Here is a 19,458-nt window from a genome sequence, read left to right as displayed (position 1 = left end):
TTTTGTTGTCTGTTTCCCATTCAACTTTGAATTTGATGCTGGGTACTAGTGCATTTAATTTTTAAAAGAAATTCATCGAAATTGCCCCACCTGTCATCTCAAAATGTTAGAATATCATCTACATGTCTCATCCACAGCATGTCTTTGGGTTAATATATTGCATTTATTATTAGAGTTTCAAAATCTTCCTTCAATAGCTTATATATATATATATATATATATATATATATATATATATATATATATATATATATATATATATATATATATATATATATATATATATATATATATATATATATATATATATATATATATATATATATATATATATATATATATATATATATATATATATATATATATATATATATATATATATAGTTTATATGATAGTTTGAAAAAACCTGCCAAAAATAGTTGTCACGGAAGCAATTATATATTTTTCAGAGTGAACAAAAGATAAATGGCATAAAATGTTAGGTTCGTACCCCATTAACGATTTCATTTAAAGCGAAATTGCATATATTTGAAACTCTCACGTAGCTTAGACGTATGTGCTATGTATAAAAGTGTATGATTTCCTTATCCAACCTCATGATTAAAGTCTGGTAATAGAATATGACCCACAAACCGAATTTTATTTATCTGCATTTTTGGGCAGAACCACAACGTTATTTTCTTGTTCTAGTATTAAAAAATCCATTAAAGATTATTTGATACCCTTCTTTGACCATTTCTGTAATTATGTACGTTGGTATGCTTGCCTGGAGCGAAAAGTGATTTTGAAGAATTATTTAGTATACCGCATTATGGAATAACGTTTTGTCAGATTGATCATAAGAAACGTAAAACGACGTCACAATTCTATTTTTACATTATTTGCTCTCTCTCTCTCTCTCTCTCTCTCTCTCTCTCTCTCTCTCTCTCTCTCTCTCTCTCTCACACACACACAGTGCACTACATAGCGTTGATAGCAAAGACTGATGGTTATATATCCTTGGTGTTCAAAATATTCAAGACTTCTAAGATTTAAAGTCTCTCTCTCTCTCTCTCTCTCTCTCTCTCTCTCTCTCTCTCTCTCTCTCTCTCTCTCTCTCTCTCTTGGTTGGAAATTGATCGTTCCAGAGAAAAGTTTTATTTCCCGTCTTTTGTCCGTAACAATAATACAGTAAATAGTGGAAGTAATTTATGCGTCATTTCCCTTAAAGCCTTTTTGCCAAAAGGCTGGTGCCATTTTCGGTTCTGTTTAGGCATATTAATCTGAAGTTGCATATATTTTTTTCAGTTTCTTAACTATTTTATTTCAACCTTACCGGTGAAGGAAATATAAAGGATTCGAAAACTAAAATATTAATTTTTCATACTGCTTTACGCTTTTGTGGTTTGTACACCGAGTTTTTTCCTAATTAAAAGAACTCTTGGATTTTTAATTAAAGGATTGAAGGTGGGAGCTGACTGTAGTGTTTGAAGTTGAAGGTTTTAGGATGTATAATATCCCGTAGAAAATCAAATACATTTTTTCTTTCTTTACTGCATTTACCAAGTTTGTTCATTTAGGTTAGTTTTTAACCTAGAATTCGAAAATGTTAATTACTTGTAAGTTACTAGCTAAATACTGTTGCCATGGGTTGTAGTTTTTTTTTTTTTTTAGACTTCCTTCCGGGAATTCAGCAAGAATCATGGACATCAAATATTTTTAGTGTCAAACAATTTTAAATATTTTTTTCTACAATATTTTCAGTCTTCGTGGAGGCTAGGAAAACATTCCTTGATTCGGTGAAAGACTGCTAGAATTCTCTCTCTCTCTCTCTCTCTCTCTGGTCATAATTACTCAACGAGTTAGTTTTCCTGAGGTAATGACCGCCGGCCAAGTAGTAATACTCGCTGAAGTCCCTACTTTGTCCGTAGCCAATCAGGAACCGTTCTCACGGTCTTCGTTACTAGAGAATGACTTGGACGCTTGTGATTGGCTAGAAACTAGTAGAGAGACATTACTGAAAAAGGACTTTGAAAATCAGTATGGTGCTTGGCAGTTTGGTCTTTCATGTCAGTGTAGCAAGCACTTCAGTTTTCTGTTGCTGTCTCGTGAAACAGATTTTCTTGACAACTAGACTACTTACTGAAACCGGTGTTGCATTCAAAGACTGTATAATAAGTTCCCACTTGGAATAAGGAAGGACAACTGAAAATATTAGTTCTCTCAAAAAGAAATGGAAGACTTTCTTATTCTCTGAGTGTTATGATAGAGTAGATTTGACTATAGATGAAGTACGCCGGATGAGTCTCAATGTTGATATGACCAGCTGAGTTTGCGAGGTTTTCAGAGATCCTTCGGGGGATTTGGAGCAGAGAAAAAAAGAAGAACCGTAAACAGCAATAGAGTTGTGCATTAAAAGGAAAGGAACGGAAAATCTTGGGTATCTTGCAGGTAAATTAAATATGCTAATGTTTGTAGGCTTCATATTTATCTCTTAAAAGTCGAAGTGTCTCAAGTGTAGAATTCAAGCAAAAATTGACTGATTTTCCGAGGCTGCGGATGAGTAGACAAGCGTGATTAGATGAGTCTTGTCCTATGAAATTTTCATTATACTGGGGAATTTTTAAGGCTTTATTAATGGATTAATATCCTGTAGTCTCTAGGCATTGTAATTATGCCTTATCAGTAATAAAGCCCCCGTTGGTAACTGTTAGGGAAAACTTTGGCTTAAGTTTTCAACTTCTTCCGTTTAACTTGGACATCCTATGTTTGGGGTTAATTCGGTTATTTAAGTTTAACTTCCGTATGGAAACCTAACGGTAATTTGTTAAAATTTCATATGGAAACGTTCTGTTATTCAAGTAAAAATTTCACTTGAAAACTTTCCTCGGCGTTACTGCTACATTAGGAACTTTTAATATACTACTACACGGCCCACTGAAGGTACAAGATGGAGAAAAACTTTTTAGATTTCGTACTTCTAAATTACGAAAGTTAGACAATTTTGAGCCCCAGAATTGACTGGAAAACATTGTTAGCTTTTCTTATTTTTTTTTCCGTTGCTTATGGTTTTAATTAGTCCAGCACTACTTAAAGGTTATATTCAGCAATTTCGTTTTTTACTAAGTTGTTACAGTACATACTGTACTGTATTTCCTTTTGGGCTAAACTTTGAGAGGTACTCAGTGGACGAGGAACTATGGATTTTACTGGGTGTTTGGCGATATCGAGCCCGTGTTCAGAGTGGCTCACAACGAGTTTAAAAAAAGGCTTGTGATGAATCACTTCAAGTAGCACTGCCACACTTTTTACCCTGGTATTGGGTAGAGGGCTTTCAGCCTGGTAAGATTTGGCATCCTACGTCAAGCCATGGAAGGAAAGGTTAGTACGTACGCATGTAACATTTTTTTTTTTTCTTTTATAAACGTTAGTAATATTCCAAGGCCTGTGTAGCTGGACCCCTTCCCTCCCGAGCAGGTGGCATGTGCCACATCAGGTTATAAGGAAAGACGTGTCCTTATGTCACTGTGGTTAGTGGCAATCAAGGTCAGATAAGGTTTTAAGAGCGGGTTCTAGGTGGAGGTAAAGTACCTTCGCTCCAGCCCTTGTCAGAAGGCTAAGAGCCATAGGTTAGGGCGCATCCAGGTTTTTGCATCTTCCCACCCCAACACCCCACACACAAAAATACGCTGTTCCCCAGAATTGCTACCTGTATGTTAGGTTTGTTAAGAGGTAACCGCTTTAAAAAAAATTGCAAATAAAGATAACGACAGGGCAACATCAAGGTGAGAAGTAAAAGAAAAACTTACAGCTCTTACGAATTTTACCCGCCCTCTTGAATAGTTGCGTATGATTCACATGTTCGTGATAACCACTGACAGTTTTTCAAGGTGAGGTAGTTATGATCAAATAAAATTACATGGTGGAGGAAGATATGAAGTAGTGTTGACAAAGTTTCTTTACTCCACCGCAGAAGACGTAACTTTTTAACATCTAATCACAGACACTCGATATTTTGTGTACTTGCTCCTTGTGGATCCAGGACCAGACGAAGTCCCTTTAGTAAGACACTGACCTCAGGTAGTTTAAGAGAATACCCCGTGTTATTTCACCATGATTATCTTTAATCTCCAGAAATATTAGGTTTCCTATTGTGATGCATTACTTTTAGGCATTGGGGTTAGGTACCGGGTTAACTAAGCATCCCCCACGGAAATTTGAGAATTGAAATAACTTATTATACTGCATTTAGAAGTAACACTTAAGAGCAAAAAAGACAATTTATTTCGTCTTGGGCGAGTGATAAATTGATGGCATCGTGCGAAAGGACTGTTAAAAAAATCTTGAGAATTTGCAGTGAATCAGTATGTTTTTCTCTAAAAGGTTCGCACAAATGTGATAATTGAAAACCCACATACTGGACGTTGCACCCCCAAAGGAATCAGTGTTAAGGGATTACAAGGCCGCCTGATTGACACTAAAAATATTTGACTTAGTAAGGCTGGTTTTTTTTATTTACCTGGTTAATTCTATTACACAGTTTTAGTATATAAAGTACACGTCAGTGTCACGGGTACTGAAAACTGGGAAGAGGCCGAATATGTCCTGGCATAGCTAGTAAGTTTTTTTATAGTTTCGAATTGTCATTGTCAGACATGAGAAGCAAGGTATATGGCGCTTGAGTTATAATTCCATGCCTGGGATCTTTCCACCTTATGTTTTGCTAGAGGCATCCGGGATATCGCCAAAGGTCCGGGACATGCTGGAAATGTCAAATAATCCTTCAAAGATTTATATACCTTGCATAATAATAAGGTGCACCTAAATCTCTATGAATAAAATAACGCTGCAAGACAATTATTCAGCTATTAGCGCTGTTTATTCCGAGTTAGAGGGAAATTAGTCATAACCAGAGTAATTAAATTAAAGGTACTACAGGATATTTGACAAGGCTCTTATTTTTATTACTACACAATGACTAATGTAATTAGGTTTGATCAGTATGATTTTTAGTATTTACAATGATTTCCGTCACCTTTCTGTAAATCATTGTACTAAAACTACTGGTTTGGGCGTTCTGAAACTTTGCAGAATTTCACCGAGACAAGCAGTTGAGCCATTGCTTGCCATTTGAGAAATCCTTTGATATACTATGTCTATCTAATGAGCACTAGCGGATCCGGGGGTGGCACCTGGGCACGTGCCCCACTCATGAAAAATGACAAAATAATGAAGATTTAGATAACATAAATGAGAAATAAAAAATGGAAAAATAGATTATATTATATTAAATAAACTTAATGATAATATTGGATGAGATATTTCCTGATAGAACAGGCGACTGCTGTCCATTTAATTTTTCTACTTAAATACTGAATGGTATGCCGAAGAAAATATATACTATGATACGACAAATTTTTTCGTATATATATATACTATAAAATCCATGAAATGGTCTGATCATATGCTAATGAGGATCAAATATATTCTACCAACATATTTTATGAATACCAGCTGGCCCCATGAAATTGGGTTCCGGTGTCGCAGTAGTACTAATGAGGATCAAGATGATGCTCATTATAACAACATTATGCTAACAATAACTGTACAAACAATTGCCAGTATAATTGGTATTCTGAATTCTAATTTTATTGATCTTTTACAGGTGGGGTTTCGATTAGTATCTTGAGGAAATTAAGACCCATATAATTGTGCTTCCTTCTCGTCTTGCAAGGAAAAAGTACAAGAAGCCATTGACTTTAACCGGAACACTCTTAGGTAAGAGGCGTTGGATAACTTGTTTTTCGAGGTTAAGTGGACTAGGAAAGTTAAATCATGAATATGGGCTCTTGTTAAGACCAAAAGTAGATCAGACACTGTAACTTGTTACAGAACAGTATCAGTTTAAAAAAAAAAAATTGAGATTGTAATCTAAGTTAATGTTTTAAAATTATCCTTCAACCAGAAAGTTAGGTTAATTCATTTTTGTTGGTATAGTCCCATTCTTGTGTAACCGAGGTCCATTTGCCATTCTTTATTAGATTGTGGCAAATCATTAGTTGTATAATGAGAAAGCTAGTCAGTGGATCAAGATAGGATTGTGTTCGATGTATTAATGTAAAATTCATAGTAATGAATTTGAAGTAGGTTAATCAGTGGATTAAAGTGGCAATAGTTAGCTATTGATAGTGTAGCACTGGCTCATCAGTTGATCACGGTAGCATTGGCTGGTCAATAGCTACAGTAGTAATGGCTAGTCAGTAGATGAAAGCTACCATGTAATTGAAAGGTACAGTAAACTCATGCAAGTAATAAATCTATAATATTCGTTTTACGTTAAGAATCATGTCTTAGATGTGCATTGAGTCTTACTCAAGATGGTCTGTGTCAAGTCATGAAATATGAAACGGAATGTTTAACTCTTCACTGTATCAGGATATTGTACTCTGTGTATATTAAGGCCACGTTCATCTCCAACTATAATAATAGCTGGAACGTTGAAGGTATTTTGGTTTGTTGATGGTTTTTTAAGGTAGGGCTTCGTATTTTCGAATTAAGGTAAGGTTTGGCTAATCGGAATAAGGTTTTGGTTCGATGGACTAAGGCAGGATTTAATTCACTGAAGGATTAAAGTAGGATATAAATCACTGATAAAGTTAGGGTTTGGTTCATTGAGGATTTAGGTAGGGGTTGATTGGTTGATGGACTAGGGTATGGATTTAGGGTATCAGTGATCTAAGGAAGGGTTTGGTTTCTTTACTGGGTAAGATAAGATTTGGTTTGTCAGTGGATTACATTTGGGTTTGGTTCATCAATGGATTAATAGTTTTATTTAATGGACTGAGCTAGACTTTAGTTGGTCAGTAGCTTATCCCAGGTTTTTGGTTTGGTTTGTGAATGGCCTCATATAGGATTTGGTATATCAAAGGTTCCCAGGTAGAATTTGTTAGTGGATTAAGGTAGAATTTGGTAGTATGTACTGTATATTAAGGTAAGGCTGGTCAGTCAATGAAGTAAACTTTTGTGTTTTAAGGACATTGAAATATACATTTAAAGTTCAATTAATCTTGCTCTGTTTGGTAATGATTATAATCTGTAAAATAATCTCGACTCATTATGATGCACTTGAAAAAATAATTTGACTTTAAATATTGAAGGCTACTTATTATAGACTACACACAAACTTTAACTTGACACTTGGAGAATTGCATCGAATTCAGAGTAGAACCGAATTTGCCTTGTCAATAGTTCTGCATGTTTGTGGGCCGTTTACTTGATTTATCTAATATTTTTACTGATTTTGCATATACTTTTCATGAAATGATTTCATTGTTACCTAGGTTGCCCTATTAATTGGCCTATCATTTGGAAAAGTTTGAAGGCTACAACTTCCTTTCATTTGTTCAAGACATTTTGTAAACAGTACTCGAAAATCGGGAAGATTAATCAATGGCTTAGGTAGGATAGGTTATCCAATGGCTTTCCATATCACAGGTTAGTGAAAGGATTAAGGTTGGATAGGTTTATCACTGGGTCGAGATAGTTCAGTCATTTAGTTATGGTATGCTAGTGTATTTTAGATTAAAATCGTATAGAATAGTACAGCTTATTAGCTGGAGTAAGGCAGTTTAGGTTACTTGATTTAAAGACCGTGTGTTATTCAGTGTGCTCAGATAGGTTGGTTAATGGATTAAGGTTAGGACGGTCAGTCAGTGGAATAATGCAGTATTAGTGATTTACTGAAGTTTGTGGTAATCAATTGATTAACACGGGTTTGGCATGTTGGATTAAATTAAGGTACGCTATTTACTGGAATAACATTAATGGATTAAAAAGGCCAGGTTAGGCACTAGTAACTCGCTGATTTAATGCTAGTAAGTTAGTGGAACAAGGTAGGAAGTGTTGGTGCAACAGAATGGAGCATATTATTCAATTGGTTTGTGTAGGATGGGTTAGTTGGTTAACCGAGTTTGGTTAGCATAATAGGATAAATGTATAAGATGGTAAAGTTTGGTTTTGATGAGACTTCATCATTCATGATGCTCACGAACTGGAAAAGTTAGCCATTAATTTTATTAATGCTACACAGACATAGGCAATCTTACCTGCTTTAGTGTTGATAGAAACTATTTTGGTATTACATTAAGGAAAGTGAGCAGTTACTTTTGCAAATATTTTAATATGTAAGTTGGATTAATAAATTCCTTTTCACAGGTCTGAGCAAATTGCAGCAGCGAAGAAACTGATCAACATTCTGGTCCCAGCACATGAAAATCATCTGCAACATAAATACGAAAATCTGGAAACTTGCATTGAAGAGTCTTGAATTAAATGCCTCGAAGAATTCCGTATAAAGTTTGGTGGAAAATCTGCTGCAGATAATCTGAGCTACTTGGAAATATAGCACGAATTGTTCAAAGGAGAACATTTTTATTTGTGCCTCTAATTCGTAACAAATATCATGAATACCAAATATGTCATCATCTTGATGTAGGTTTATGTATGCTAAGTACTACTATATTGAATGAAGTTGGTAAGAGTGTTGATAGTAAAAAAAATATTTTTGCAGTGAGGAAGTAACCAGATTTTTGAAGGGTTAGTTTCAGCTGTTAGTCGAAAACTGAAATTAAAGTTCTCAGTAATGTTTAACAGTTTTAAGTGCAATCATTTTCGACATTTTTAAAAGATAAGATTCGGGTTCCTACTTAGTTAGCCCAAGATAAAGCTGATTTTATTATAATTTCAGATACTTGAAAATGCTTTATGGGTAAATCCAATTGTGGTACCTCCAGATTATCATTTAAAGCTAGATTGACTGAATTTACCCATGCTTTCTTTTAGTGGAATAAGAAAGCTTGTAATACACCTTTAACATAATACAGTAAGTATGAAAACGTGGTATGAATCAATAAAAATATTTCGTGTAATTACATACCAGATAAATGAGACGGGGAATTACTTCAGGTATTCTTTTCTTTGTAAAGTGACGAAACTAACGCCTTATGAGATTATCTTCACTTTAATAGCTATTTAGAGAGTTTAAAGACAAGAGCCTCTTTCCTCAAGATTTGTTAAGTATCCCTTTTTTGTAGAAGTGTGTATGCTACTGTTAAAAAGTTACTTTTACGTGTGACTGTCAGGTTAAATCCTTTACTCTACCCACCAACTTTTAAATCCTTTTTTGTGTTCAGTTTGTAGTCTAATGCTCAATTGTTCATTATGTTTACGACTTGTTGCTACACCATTAGTTTTCCCCCTTAAAATCATAATCTATTTACAGCTTGTTTCTATACCCATAGTGTTTCCTTTCAAGTCTAATTCATAGCATCTGTTTGCATTTTGTACTAAACTTTAAAAAAAGACATTCGTAGAATACCGCTTCCATTGTTCATTATTTGGCACCGGACGTAAAAGTTGCAGTGGCAATATATGATTCATCTGCCTAAATCCGTTTTAACGTTTGCGTTTAGATGAACCGGGCTAGTGCCGTAGCTGTCAGACAGAATGCTTGCTGTTATTCTATTCAGTCCCCTCTTACATAAATGCTGTTTGATAGCTTGAAGTTCGCTAGGACGAACGTCTGGAGAAACGTTGTGATAAACCCCGATTTCGTCGTTTGTATTTAAAAGTCCCAGTAACCTGGAAAATTATGATGCACAAATTTGCACTCGAAGAATTTACAGTAACAACCCTTTAGGAAAGGTCAGAATTATTCGTCGATAACTTATCATATTGATTTGCGAATTGGTACTGAGCGCGCGATGTCAACGCGTGTTTGGAGAAATTTCACATTATCAATGTATACTTTGCACAGATACTTTTTAAAGAATCTTAATGGCCAGCCTATAAGAGCTGATGGTCAGCTCAGTGGTCTGGTTAAACTATTTTAATAATGATAAAGAATCTTAAAAGAAATCTCCGTTTAATAATGAAAACTTTTAACTGTGCCCAAATGTTTGCCAAAGTCAGTACTGTTACATTATCCCATTAGAATATCTAAAGTCTTAATGCCTTGACATAACGTTGTGAGACAGTAATAGGGTATGTTAGCCTGTGCTATCATCTGACAGGAACGACGTGTTGAAGTTTGGAACTATTGAGTATTAAAAAATCAGATTCTCTCTCTCTCTCTCTCTCTCTCTCTCTCTCTCTCTCTCTCTCTCTCTCTCTCTCTCTCTCTCGTGTTCTTGATCTAATACCCAATGTAATATATTTTTTTAAAGTTTAAAATAAAGCCCCAGACAATTCCGTGTCCATTCTTATCCAAGGTGTTTAAGAGTTGGTTTCAAAGGTTCCCATTACCAAATATCAGTATCTAATAGGTATTCAATGTAAATTCAAGCCAAATTAACAGCTGTACACTCTGAAACACATCGCAAACAAGCCAGAGCCTTGTTTCAAGTAATTATCAGTTGGACCCTTGTGGCCGCTTTTGTTGTAAACTTCTGTTTTATAGCTTTAGAATGATGAAACTGATGAAGTATAGTAGTTTGATATCAAATGCTGTTTTTAAGCTGCCTATGGGTTAATTTTATGGAAATTATATACAGAACTTTTTCCCCTCGTCAGTTATTTGTGCTGTTTGCCAAGAAGAATAAACATTAAAGAGAAAAGCGTAAAAGCCCAGGAAGGATTAATACAGTGGCATTGCCACCAAGAAAGTTAGTTTATGATTAAGGAAAGTTCCCATGGAAGAATATGACAAAATTCTTAAGGAATAGTTTTTTAAAAAGGATTAATTTAGGTAGGAAAAGTAGCTAGAAGTTTAAATTTGAGCATAATTTGAAAAAAATAGATGGAATGTTTAAATGCCTTTGAAGGAAATGGCCTACCGAAGTGGTAGTGGTGTGTTTACGAAATATTTAGGGAATCTTAAGAAGGAACAAATTTTTGAAACTTAAATTAAAGTAGTTTTAATTGTGAAAGAGAATGACTTAAATGTTTAAGTAAAGCTTGGATCAAATAAAATTTTAAAAACTTCAAAATGCAAGATTCAATTAAGGAATTTTGAACTTTTGCAAGTTACAGTAATTCAAAGAGGGTTTGTGTTTATGGTATGAGGTAAGGACTAAAATTCTCTGAGGTATATTTTTTTTTTCTGATGGTCAGGAAGATAATTAGATTTAATCAGTGACTGAGTCTGTTTTACAGACTTTGCCTGCTAGAACTAAGATGCTAATTCTTGAAAGAAAATAAGCTAGAATCTGTTATGAAAAAGGTCTGTCTCTATTAAATGGGCTTTGAATACGTAATTTTTAAATTAAGCTTTGAGAGAAAGCTATTAGGCAGATCTTAACAAACTGTCGCTTAAGTTTCTTACCATATTCGGTTGGTCATTCTAAGGTTATTTTAAATTTGCTAATAGGTAATATTTTTAAAGACCCATATGTCAGTCAAATGCATTTTGGAGAATTTGCTATTGTCATGAATCACTGGACCATGCAAAGGAAGACACTGTAAAACTTGAAAGGTCCAAATGTTTAGAACAGACGCTAGAATGATACACCAGGCCCTTTAAAGTAATTAAAAGTAACGTGTAGTAAGCTACGAAACTAACTATTGCATGGAGCTGAGATAGCTGATCACGGTAACGTAGTACATTCCGGGTCACAAGTATCATTCAAGAGCTTGTTCCAAGGCAGTTTATGTATACAACTTTTTTATATCCAAGTCCGTGTTGGTAAATGTTCCAAGTATTTGTATCCGTCAAGTTTAAGAAAAACCGCACTCTTCAAACAAATGTGCCGTAAGCTAGACTTCCGGTTAGATAGATACTATAAGTGAACGCCAAACTTTTTCGTTTTCTAATAGTACGTACTTTGGAAATTCAGTGGAATTTCTTTTCCTCTTGGCCTCGAACCAGAAGGATAAATCAATACAATTTTCAGTCTTTCGAAGAACTGTGAATTTGTATTCCTATAAGTTTGCTGTATAGCAATGTTTTACGTACTTATCCAGAAGTTTGCTTACTGTGAATTTGCAATTTACATTTTAATTATCAAAATTGTTTGGTAGCTGTATTCAAATCAGCATATATGTAACTATAGCTTGTATTCTAGGACAACAAAAAATGTATGACATTGACTCAAATCATTTATGGAGCTAAGCTAACTGAAATAAAATACAACGGAATGTAGCCATTTTATTATCTCATCTCAAGGTACACGAATATAAATACGAGAAACTAAAAATTAAAACCCGATAACAAGAGCAGTCTCCTTACACAACGTTAATATGCCCGATATTCTCCCCCACGCTCCCTCCTCCCCTAAATAGCACCGGCAAATACCAGTGTTCCCACCATAAAGGGCCAAAGAGCTCGTGAACTAAACCTCGCTTTTGAAACTCAAATCAGGTCTTTATTTAGACTGTCTTTCCTTTCCCATTTGCCAGAACTCGTTCACCTCCCACTGATGGAATGACAGCAGTAACACCACGTGTGCTTTAGAAATATTTGTAAGTACAGTCAAATGGCTGAACTGCCCCAGTAATTATTGTTGAAAACTCTCAACTTCTCGGATCCAGTTGTCTTTGAGTCGGTTTCTCTTGACAAAGTCATGGAAAGTATTGTCCAGTAGTTAAAAGTTACCCCAAAAAGCCTCAAAATCAAACTTAATTGCCTTAAAGTACTTCTGTGTGGACACTTGGCTGAATCAAGTTGTGTTAAGCACTTGACTTTAAATCTAGGCTGTATCTGGTTGAAGTAAACAGAAAATTCGTTAAATTCTTTTATTGTAGAGACTGATTACCATACATGAGACAGATTTCAGTACAGTTAATGTTTTTACGCTGAAATATGCTACACACTGTCAATGACAAAATTTATAATTTTTTATACCCATTCGAAAACTCAAACACGCCCAGCGACAGTCATAGAAAACGGTGGTTTCATCCTCCAGTAAGCCAAATTCATGGGGGAACTGAATGAAAACACAGTTTCTTTGTTTTCCTGAACATCTGAAATGCGTTTGAGGTTACGTACGTCATGGTTCAGTGATTAAGTAGTGTTTTCTATAAAAAAATAATGAAAAAGGAGGAAAAGAGAGAAAGCCCACCAAAGGCCCTCCTTTCCCACCTGGTAACTAGAGACTTAACAGAGCAGTTTGTTTGTTATTCAAAACAATGTTACCAGGCCCTTGAATGCTTTCTTGTCCTTCTCTTTGAATTATTTTATTGCAACATTTTACAAACAGTCAAACAGCAACGATTGTAAATCAAAAGTCACCAAGAACAGCATGATCTTTTGAAAGGCTAAAGTTACACAATTCAAATTAGTATTTATCACTTTAAAGAGTAATTTAATGAGGTAACCGGTTATATTTATTCTTGAATGGGATGAGAAATTAAGCATGGGAAAGTTAAAGCAATTTTACAGCTAAATTGGATGAAATGATTTATCTCGAATTTGAGACACATTAATACGTAACCAATCAAAAAGGTAGGGGAGGAACTTTGGAATTATTTATTTATTCCAGTTTAGAAAAACTGTTAGTTAACGAGCCAGAGGTGGGGGAGAGGGGAAGCCGCATCGTGGTCCCATATGCAATTCCAGCACAATGCGACTCCAGACCCTCGACGCTCGCTCAAAGCAACAAGATCCCACAAGTGTCAGATTTCTCTCGGTTTCGTCCCATTCGCGTACTTGATTGAGTCAGGTAAAGAAGAGACGGGCAAGATTACTGCCCTGACTACCTGTGTAGCTGCAACAGATAGCCAGATCCCGGACCGAGGTCACATTCACCTTACGTGGACCACCGAATCCTTTTAGCTTCATCTGTGTAATAAGTTCTCAAATACGAACCCTTAGGAGAGAAACAGAAAGTTTCGCTTAACGCGAAAATTCAAGAGCAAAACGACACTTTCATACTTTTTTTTTTTTTTTTGGTACACAATGATGATTTAATAAAAAATGAACACAAAGTTAACTGACCCGAAGTACACAGACACAGCACCTCTAAGACTTAGCTTTTATTAATAGACCAAAACATTACTAGTAGTAGTTTCGATACTACATACACACACATGCACGCACACCAACAGAACAAACAATATTAGACTAAATAAAAGTATGGCCTATGGTAAAAATGCACACCCCTCTAAATAACATTACCAGTTCGTAATATACCGTAATGATCGACAACAACTGATTATCTACTACACAGTGTAACGTTTAGACTATATACCTTTAAGCTATATGACATTAAATTTAACAAAACTATTGGCAGCATATGAAAAATCTATAATCTATTCAAGGAAACTGACTCTGATCAGCCCAGCCTTAACCCACATTAAAAAACCGTCATCAGAGATGTATGTACAGAGAGAGAGAGAGAGAGAGAGAGAGAGAGAGAGAGAGAGAGAGAGAGAGAGAGAGAGAGAGAGAGAAATCTATGCTAGAGATCTTCCTACCAGGACATTCTGTACAGAGAATCCATGCAAGAGCCAGGAATGCTAACGTTTGAAGGGACGTCCTTTTCAATTCCAAACTTTATAGTGAATTATCGGTTAACATGCAATTCAATACGTAGCCTACTACGTTCTCTTAGGTTCAAGTAAAAATTAACTTTTTTTTAACTGAAAACGCATCTGTAAGCTAACTATGAATCATAATCTAATGAGTATAGGAAATTTTTTTAGTAGTTCACTATGACAGCTATGTTCAATATCAATCTTCAAATGGGACGTACTACTTAATCTACTTTAAGACATTATGAAAACTTAGTGAAATATGGAACGTATGTCCAACAGCTCTTACTTTAGGCCGCTTTAGTTTCTTCATAACTGTATCTGAAATCTGAAAAGCAGAAAGAAAAAAAAAAAAGTGTTACCTTAAGCTTTCCTGAGTCTCCATGGGGCTGGAAGTTATTCAGACCGTTTCCATATTACCATTATTATGGGATTCGTAAATAATTCTCATAAGGCAATTCAGACAGACCACGAACTTTATACTCTTCGTGGGAATGAACCAAAGGACTTGCTCTTTAATGATATATTAATTTGTGCTTAAAAATTTAACCCCTAAGCAATCTTGAAAACAAATGCTTATAAAGATTTTCTTTTCAACTACTTAGCGCCACTAGGATAATTATTTAAACAAAACTTTCAAAGGAATGAACCAAAGGGATTTTCCTTTTAAAACTAATTATAAAAAAATTAAATTCTTGCCATTAAAAAAGAACAAATGCTTATACTGTAAGGATTTTCTTTTCAACTACTTAGCGTCACTAGGATAATTATTTAAACAAAACTTTCAAAGGAATGAACCAAAGGGATTTTCCGTTTAAAACTAATTATAAAAAAATTCAATTCTTGCCATTAAAAATGTGTCCATGCTCGAAGTATGGTGAGATAGTTTTGCACCTTGATTTTGAAAATGCCAGTGCTCTTGTTAAAATGATTTCCCCAGAGTTGTGTCCTAGACTTTCCACGTTACACTTATCCTTTGCTAACTTTTCTTTTCATAAAAGTACTGAAGTCTCCTAATTCACTTACTGGCTTGACGAAATCTCACCCCCCTTGAACCTCTTCTGTTACTGATTTAACAAAAACTTACTCCCTTTGTCACCCCCGTTCATAAATAAAAAAAAATCACCAAATAGGGAATTATACCCTAGCTTCCAAGTAATCCTAGCCCTCTTTTACACTAATAAACCAAAACCAGTACAATTCATCAACATCCTATTGTTAAAGAGCACAATCAGTGACAAGCTAGAAACTCTTCAGAATACATTTGCAAAATATATCAGATTGTACCTGGCATTCATCATCAAACTGATGCACAAGGAATAACCACTCGCCAAAAAATTTCATAAAACCAAGGATTAAGGTGTAATTTAAACATTGCCTGCCGAACTTGCTGAGGAACAGACTTCTTTCGGTAGAGCCTTGGCAAGTTACTCTGAATATTTCAGCGATAAAACACACCCGAGCAGGTACAGATAGAAGATACGGACTCAGCTCAGAACTATACAATGATAACTTTATCAATCTCTTACATCATATGGTTACCCGCGTGATTAGTCAAGTTTTTATATCAACTTCAGTTAAACGTCGTTGAGATCAATCGAAGACCCCTTCAAATAGGAGCGACGAAGGATTTATTCCTCTAGGTTCTCAGTTCTGCAGTTTATTCCGGAATTTGCGAGATTAAATCACGGAAAGGACTAACGGCCCGCATCTCTAAACTACTGGTAATTTATACGTTACTTTTGCCTTGCAGATCTTCAATTAATTAGTTTAGGGATTTTTCACGTGACATTTACACCCGATGTCATTTCAGTTATATGTCAATATAATTCAGTAGTTCTAACTTCATTCAAAAATAGAGAATCACCACCCTATACAATAGAGTAATCATCCTGGCGATTTTCTGCTCAAGAAAATTTTAAGCAAGCACACTCAATTTTTTAAATTATAAATTTACCGATACCTAGCGACTAAATTAGCTTCAATTCTTGCAAGGAAAACTACACGCATTAGTGTTTAATGTATCAATACTACTACTCCGATTATCTTATGTTAAGACTTAGTCATTAAGCATATCAAAGACTGTCAAGATTGCGGGTTATTTTATGAAATTTCGGACCTCAGCAGAACCTAAGAACTTTAAGTTAATTGCAATATAGTACGTAAACTTTAGGGTACCCCCTAATTTGTGCGTACATTTCTTACCCCATATTTAGTGATTAAGAAAAAAATGCACTAGGAATTAGGATTTATTACTCAAACATACAAAAGGGTTCTTTACTGGCAAGATTCAACTGGTGAGCTTTACAAGTACATCAAACATCCAATATTTTTGGATTGCAAGACTAACATTTACAACGTAAGTTTTCACCAGAACCAGTGCTGTTCAATTGCAAATTGTTATTCAAGGTATATTCCTGTACATCAGTAGCCTATGCCAGTACACTAAGTGGTATCCAAGTTTACCTAAAATAAAAGTACCTTCCATCAGACGCTGGCAAGATATAGAAAATCTTATCAAACCATCAAGAAAAATACCACACCATCAGATCCAAAACCAGTCTACTTTGCATTCTTAAACATACACACACAAACCTGGACAGCTTCACACTATTTAGCAGATGAAATCTCACTAGAATCTTATATCCACTAACACACACCCATTACAAGATATTCGAAAACTTATTACACAGTTCGTCTAAAGCCGACTTTAGCAGTTCTTTAGCCCTCCTTTATGTCAAGGACACAAATGGTAGAAATCAGAGACAAAGTGGACATTTATGAGCCTAGCTGGACTCCTTTTCAGAAAGGACAAGGATCTCGGTGTAACAGATGGCACTGAAATGCAAGACTTATGAATGACCTTATCATAACATTAAAAATAATGCAGTAACTTTTAACGTTAACTTTTCAATAACCGTTACCTATTCAAGTTGTCACTAATATTTAATAAAACAGCTTTCACTAATTTCAGAACCTCAGAACCTAAAAACTCATACGTCCTCCAGTGTATTTTGAATCACAGTATTAATACATAATGAAAAATGTACACTACTTAATTACACTGGTAAACAAATTTGATAATGTGTTGCCATTGACATTAAGTGCATATATATTCACATGAAAACAACTATACCAAAATCTGTTCACTTGACAATACAGTCTTCTACAATTCCCGATTTCAATGAATTTTGAAAACAATGTTCTAACTAAATACAAAAATATTCATAACTGGCTAAAGACTTACATTATGAGGCAATTAGGAAACTTTAAACTAGACACATGGACAATTATTAAATCATGACTGTCAAAATAGAACCTACCCAAGACAGCCCAAGAAGTGGATTGAATTCCAACTTGTTTACCAAGACAGTCCAACATTTTAACAAGTACAATGTAATATAAGTTCACACAGTGTTACTGTTCTCATTACATCAGCAAAAGAACGAACAATTCTGTACAAGGGAAACCCACAAACAGGCTAAATAAACACTGGTTTCCAAAGTTTAAAAGCGAGATATACTTCATGGACTCTCTGGCCCTTTCATGACGAGAAACAAAATGGCAAATGCTGATGCTAGAAGAGGGAGGGGGCAAGGGGAGACTTCAGTCATATGAACGTGTGACAGATTTAAGACACTAACTTCTCGAGTCTGGGAACGGGTAGGACCAAGGAGGGAGAATGGGACATCTGAAATTGGAATGAATTAAGCATCAGTAGGGAAAAGAACTTCTGCTGCAAATTTTCCTCTGAGTACTACACTACTGATTTCTGGTTTAGAAAATATAACATTCCTCTTCAAGGTATGCTCGTGTAGCCCTACGGAGAGAGAGAGAGAGAGAGAGAGAGAGAGAGAGAGAGAGAGAGAGAGAGAGAGAGAGAGAGAGAGAGAGAGACGCTTCGTTTAACACTAAAAAAAACAGCAACCATCACATTCATACTAGTGAAACCTTCACAAAACCATACATTGCCCATTCTCATGCACTGCACCATACACCTTTTTAATCGCCCAATGTTTTTCTTCATTCACTCTCATCCTTTATGCTCATCCTTTCCTAGCATAGACTGAAAAAGTTTCACACACAAAGTCTTCTCTCATCACACTCGACTAAAATTACATGAATCCTGAAGTGACTAGCTATTTAAATCCCTCACTGCTGTTCAAAATTTATTGCCATTTAACGAATCAAATATTCCCCAGCTTCTCCATGCTTAGTGCAAAACCATTAGCTCAGTCTTGGTAATCATAAAGTTCCCAAACATCAGTAATATCTTTAGGTGCTCTTTCACTTCAGTGCTTAGGAATTGAAATATATAGAAATTAGGCCAAAGACCAAGCGCTGGGACCTATGAGATCATTCGGCTCTGAAAGAGAAACAGAGTAAGGAAGGTTTTAAAGGTGTAACACCTCGCAGTTGCAATAGAAAACTTGTATGTTCTATAAACTTAAACATCTTTCCCCCAACTATCACCATCCCATTCTCTTCTAAAATTTTCTTAGAAAAGTGGGTGGAGAGAGAGAGAGAGAGAGAGAGAGAGAGAGAGAGAGAGAGAGAGAGAGAGAGAGAGAGAGAGAGAGAGAGAATATACTGTACTAGTATTCTCAAATATCAAAAAATCAAAATACAAAGATTACTTAGTTATTAACTGAATTCTCAACGCAAATGGAAAACAGCTGTCTTAAAATATTCCCAATATATATTCACAAAATATTTCTGAAAGTCAATACGCCTGACTGACAAATTCCACTATTCTAGGGAACACCTTAAATAAGCTAACAGAAGGGCTACACGATAACTATACCTCGAAACCAAACTTGCAGAAGTTCTCTTTAAATGCGTCAACAAAAAGTTACCCAATACCAGTGCAAATCTCACTCTCATCTTACAGTGCTTATTGCTATGTACATTTACACTTTATACCAGTTTCCTCAACTTTACAAAATTTTACCAGTTCCCTCAACTTTAGAAAATTTGCTGGTTAACATAAATGTAGTGACAGCCTAGAGTTA

General features: G+C 35.2%; 1 long non-coding RNA gene across 1 annotated transcript; it reads left to right on the top strand.

The window, feature by feature from the left end:
• The first annotated feature begins 1,924 nt into the window (after positions 1-1,924).
• Positions 1,925-10,227, top strand: LOC136826612 (uncharacterized). Its single transcript, XR_010849670.1, has 3 exons — positions 1,925-2,431; positions 5,646-5,758; positions 8,195-10,227. It is a non-coding gene; the product is annotated as an uncharacterized lncRNA (long non-coding RNA).
• Positions 10,228-19,458: the final 9,231 nt, after the last annotated feature.

Source organism: Macrobrachium rosenbergii, chromosome 3 (genome assembly GCF_040412425.1).
Source record: "Macrobrachium rosenbergii isolate ZJJX-2024 chromosome 3, ASM4041242v1, whole genome shotgun sequence".
Classification (NCBI taxonomy): Eukaryota; Metazoa; Arthropoda; class Malacostraca; order Decapoda; family Palaemonidae; genus Macrobrachium; species Macrobrachium rosenbergii.
The sequence above is the reverse complement of the archived record's forward strand: the minus strand, read 5'-3'. Positions and strand labels throughout refer to the sequence as shown.